This window comes from Cyprinodon variegatus, unplaced genomic scaffold, assembly GCF_000732505.1.
Source record: "Cyprinodon variegatus isolate N-32 unplaced genomic scaffold, C_variegatus-1.0 Scaffold129, whole genome shotgun sequence".
Classification (NCBI taxonomy): domain Eukaryota; kingdom Metazoa; phylum Chordata; class Actinopteri; order Cyprinodontiformes; family Cyprinodontidae; genus Cyprinodon; species Cyprinodon variegatus.
In genome coordinates, this window is record NW_015150582.1 from 206,087 (window position 1) to 212,053 (window position 5,967).

The following is a 5,967-nucleotide window of genomic DNA, read 5'->3' on the forward strand; positions in this document are numbered from 1 at the left end:
TAGGGTAGATCATTGAGTTGGTTTCTTATGTAAAACACCACAAGATCTTTTCTGCACTTTTTCAAAAGACAGTTTTGGTCCCATGTACCTTTTACTGTCCAAAAACAATGTTGTGCTAAAGTACACAGACAATCGCTGAGAACTAGGACCAAACGGGAAACCAAAGCTCAAGCTCCTGATTGGCCCACGGCCCACCGTCTTCTGTTTGTGTTTGATTGGCTGTCACTGCTGTCACTCCCAGGAATCTCACTTTACAGACCTCTGATGCAGCACTGACTCTTTTTTTGTGATTGGATTTTCACATTGCTGCTAAAGTCTTATGCCCTACTGTAATTAGAACTGTAGGGTCACAAGCCTTTAGCTCTGCTTTCTGGGATGTTTTAGTTTGATTTTTGAGAAAACTTAAATAGTCCAGGAGTTATGGTCTTGTGGAAAAAACTTGGGTCTGCAAAACAATTGGTGAGGGAGTCTGCTACTGTAAATTATGCCTTTTTTCTTCTTGTTGAGTCACGTAATCTAGAAAGGTTGTAATATCAGGTGTATTCTTTTACACAAATCTTTGAATTGGTCTCATATGCCTACATGTGTTTGGTAATTAGACCAAGTCATGTCTGAAAGAAGAAAGAGATACATAAGAGACTTCTTTAAAAGTGTAAGTTACTTTCAAAGAACTGTGTAGCATCCCTCCTAACACACCTTCATTGGCTGCATAAAGCAGCTAATCCACTTCAAGATCCTTTACCACATTGTTAAGCTCTCAACAACCTTGTAATGTATATCTGTTTTATTAAAAGTGCTGATAAATCAAACGCATTATTGTTATTATTAATATGATCAAAAAAGGAAAAAAAATACCATCTACAAATGTGATTTTATATATCCAGGCTCAAAATACTAGTAAAACTATGTGTTTTTAATCTACATTGGTTGTTGCACCCCTAATTGTCTAATTGTTCATGTCATGCATCCGTATATTTTGTCAGGAGACGGATAGCAGTGATTCAAGAGAAAATGAAGGAAACAAACACAGATGATCTACTAGAAAACACTTATACATAGTATGCTTTAAAAATACTAGCGTCCCCCATTTCTGAAATCAAAATTTGCCCATGCATGAGATACAGTATAGTTTGTGGTTGTCAATGATTGAAATGTGAAATAAAAGTGCATTTATCTTAATCCTTAAAAAACAAAAATAAGCATAATGAACATGTTAATGCAGCCATTTAGACCACATACTTAGAAAAACTGTTGGTTCTAGACAAACCATCTCAGAGGTAAAACACAGTTAGGCTGAAATGAAATTGTTGGTTTCAGCTTATCCTCCCTCGCTTCTGCAGAAAGGAGAGCTTTGACCTTCCATTTTGTTCGAATGTCACTATGTAGCAGTGCAAAAAATAAGTCTAAAAAAACTAATCCTTACCTTGCAATATTTTCCCCTTTGCCAAAATCTCCAAACACAAACAGGAACACGTTTAAATTGTTCCTTAAAAACAGTGATAACATCATGTTTAGTGTTTGATGGGAGTGAAAAATGTCACAAGTCCAAATAATAGTCATCATCAGTTAATTGATTAAGAAAGAGTTTCCAGTCAAACGTAAAAGGAATGGACAGTAAATGATAGTTCATAGTCTTTAATTAAGAGGTGCAATATGGGAAACAGCCCTGCAAGTCTACAGTTTTGCTGATTTAAGTTTTGAGTATATGACTACTGTCCAATTAACAGATGCCCTGCAGCAGCAGTAAATGGGTTCCCTGTCAAGGTCGCTTTATAGGAAGGAAAGAGCATTATTTCACTGTAAATTTATTGCTTATAACGTGTTCAACCTCCTCTGGAAGTATCTACTTTATAGTATCCAAATAGCAATACATTAATGAAAATGCTTGCGCTGCATGCATTTTAGTTCAATAAAAAAAAAGAATAAGAAAAAAGAAACATATTTTTTTATCATCAAAACAAAAAGGCATAGGAAGAATAACAAAAAACAGTTTAGGACTTTCTCATTCATTGTGGAAGAGTCCATCTTTGATAAGTCTTCAGAACAAAACAGCACAAGGAAAGCGTTGCTTAAAAACATAAACATACTCAGGGCTAATGAGAAAACCAAAGCTTTCATGGATCGGGTCACAGAGGCCTAACCATCTGACTGCTGCCTAATCCTATTAGCAATAATGGCAACTCACAGCTCCCCCTTCAGGTGGGGCATGGCCTTACTCAAGGGGCTTGGCCTCTTCAAACCCTGCAAGGAAAACCCCAGCCACCTGGTGCTCGCTGATGAACCACAACCCTATGCCTGGCTCAAGGGGGAGGTCCAGGCTTCAAGGCAATGTGATGTGCCTCAATTTCCTTGTCATCAAAAGAGCTTTTTGAGCCAGTGTTTGTCTGACCGATCAGCCAGAGCCTCTTTGCATTGAGAGACCCTAGCAGGGGCGTTTAGGGCCCGACAACACAGCCTCAGGGATAACCCAGGCACTGAAACCCCTCAACCATGTTAACGTGACGGTTCAAGGAGTTCAATATCTCAGTTCAAGAGAGAGCTGAGCAAAAAGGCAAAGCTCACAATTTACCAGTTGGTCTCCTTTCCTATCCTCACCTACGGTCAAGAAATCTGGATCATGACTGAAAGAACGAGACCCCAGATACAAGCACCTGAAATAGCTTTCTCCAGAGGGAGGCTAGGCTCTGTCTTTGAGATAAAGTGAGGAGCTCAGGTATTCTTGAGAGGTTCAGAGTAGAGACACTTGTCCTTCACATCAAGAGGAGTCAGCTGAGGTAGATCAGACATAGGGGGCAACCTAGCAGCTCCATCGGGAGTGGACTACCTATAACACGCTGGGGGGACTATGTCTCGGCAGGTGTTAGAACTCCTCTGGCTTCAACCACTAATCTCTATTTATTCACTGGATTGCTGATTGCCCGAAAAAAAGTGAAGCCACCATCTGCCATGCTGGTACTCCCCACACTCACAGAGACGTGCAGTAAAATGCCTACACGTGCAGCATTTGGCTGAAAAAACAAGCAGTTTGCCGGCTGTTTGAAGTCGTTTCATAGGTAATTTCACTGTTAGTGTCAATGTGTGCATACATACTTGTATGTCTAGTTTTTTTTTCAAGTTATCAGATTCTTGTTGTAACTAAGAGCAAAAAGCAAAATATTAACTTTATGTTGCCTGTTATTTTACCAAATATTGTGATTTTGCTAGTGTAGAAACTGAAGCACCATGAAGTTATTAAATTGGTTCATTAATTCAGCTCTATTGTACATCTGTGTCAGATTTAAAGGCTAATGCACAGACAGACTATAAAAGTATATGGCATCATGCATGCACCATCTGCAAATAGAAAAATACTTAAGCATAAACAGAAATGTACTTCTAATTCAGTTTTTTAAGATTTTAAGATTTTAAAATCTTAAAATTATATGTAGGATGTAATTGCCATAACAATGTAATTAATACATGTATTTTACATTTACATTTTCATTTTAGCACTTTTGAATTATTATGTTCCATTAACACATTCATTTTATTGTGATTGATTTGTATAATATGTTATATTGCATGATTTATAGACATCATTGACTTCATAATGACATGTGATTTTTTTTTATTATAAGTTAAAACAATTTACTTATGCAATGAAACAGCAAATGTGTTTCAAAGTGATGAATTTATCTTTATTTTAAAAGTCTTAAGTCCCCTGAAAATGACATCATCATTGTTTGATACTGTAGCACACATATTGTTTATTGTCTGGTCTAACTAGGGAGTACCAATATGGAGGCCGGCAGCTTCACTTCAACCCCATACTACCAATGGCAATCAGCAATCCAGTGAATAAATAGAGATCAGTGGCTTCAACCAGCTGAACTGAATAAAATGTCTGGGGAAAGGTAAGTCTGGGAGTCCCTGCTGAGACTGCTGTCCTAGTACATGTATGAGAAAATGGAAAACATGTCACAAACAACGAATTGTTTAAAGCATTATAATGTTCTCAGACAAGAATTGCTTTACAAAATAAAGTGGGTAGGTAATTCACGCTGAATGTCTAAAGGAAATAGTGTTGTTGTGTTTTTTGCAATCGCGGGACACTCAGCATGGTTCATGTGGTAGGATCTATTGCTTCAACAAAAGTCCATCATCTACTCTTACTTAATCCAATAGGGTTGCAGTAGGGACAATGCTTATCTCCAGCAGTCTATGGGGGGAAATCAGGGTAAACCTTGGACAGGTTGCCAGCCAATGGCAGGGCAAACACAGAGACATACAACCATTCACACATACAACCTTGTGAGTCTTATACAGATTCAACACTGGAGATGAATCTGTGTAAGACTGCATTTCAGATCAATTCATACCCACTTATCCTGGTTAAAATATTCAAGAAATGAATGAAATAACTTTAAGCTGTGCTGTTAAAATCATTCAGCAGATGATTCATTTGCAGAACCCTTCTAATGAAGGCATAATTTCTTCAACTCATTCAGATGGAGCAACATTTCCTTTGTTACAGATCTGGTTTAACATAAGATTAATAGAGAGAAAAGAATTTAGGATCTTAGTTTTTGTTGAACATAACCGAGAAAATGCTAAATGATGACAATACTGTTGAAGAATACTCAAGTTTGCATTCTTTCAATCAAATTATCAGACTGTGAAACCATTGTCTTCCCAATGTTAGCCAAGGGTTATCTCTGACTGAAATGTGCCTCTTTGCATGAGAAGCAAACTTGTGGTTCCACCATAAAGATGTTGTGTTACCACCTGGGCAGAGCTTGATCAACGTCGGTTACAGATGAGTTTCCATTCACTGAACACAAGAAGCGAAAAAACCACCTCAGGCGAGGGTAAAAACTTTCTGGAATTTTGTCGTCTCCATCAAACTTTTCTGATGTGATACTTCAAAATTCAGAAAAGGCTGATGGAGACACCCATGCTGAGAACCTAGCAGATGAGATATTAATGTGTCACCCTCAGTCAGGGTTTGGTGATTATGTCCAGCACACTGGAAAGAAACGAGAAAGCATGAAGAAGGTGAATTACCAGCTTTTTTTATATAGCACTTTAAATAACCAATCGGACTAAAGTGCTACACAAAAGCAGAAGAACAAACATGTATCAATTTATTTGGAAAGAAAAAAAAAACATTTGAAACAATAGCCAATATTTTAGCTCATGTAAAAAAGAGATAAAGGATATGCATCAGTGCTATTTTATTATGTATGCCTGCAATGCTAATCTTCCAGCACACATTGAGATATTTCTGTAACGACTGATCGAAGAGCTGTGCTGCATTAGAAAGAGGAGATGTCTTTCTAACATTTTGCTTCTTAAAAGATGTAACACTATCTCCCTCCACTGGATGCCACTGAAGCCTCAAAGGCCCCAGCATCCAATCACCATGAAGTGATTTATCACAAGACATGTCCAGGGAAGACAATGCAGAGACGAGAAATACAATCCTTGGGATGATGTGGCTCCATGGTAGTCAGCTTGAACAATAAGGATTAACACTATAAAGCTAAACATGTTTGTAGAAGAAGAAACTAGATTCATTAAGCCTGGAATGCTTGTAGTAATACACTAGAGCACTGAAATATGCTTTTCCTACAATAGGTCAGATGATTTTCAGGAATGTTTACATATGTAATTAAATCTAATGTGTATTTACTAGGGATAACATAGTGTTAACAGGCAGGGAGGCAGACATGTGGGAACAACATAAATCCATTAGGTGATGATGAAAAACGACCACTTGCTACTATCTTCCTCCCCAAACTCTGCTGTGTTAAAAATATTGCATTGGATAGAGTGTGATTTATGTTCCCCTCAGTGAAGTGTCTGCTGCATACCATCCAGTGTCTTAATAGAGCAGAGGACCACCAGCTCCAACTGCAGGCATACCACAGGATAAAGAGATTGGATTTGTAAAGTTATAGCACAATGTAACTTTTTCTGTGCTTCATG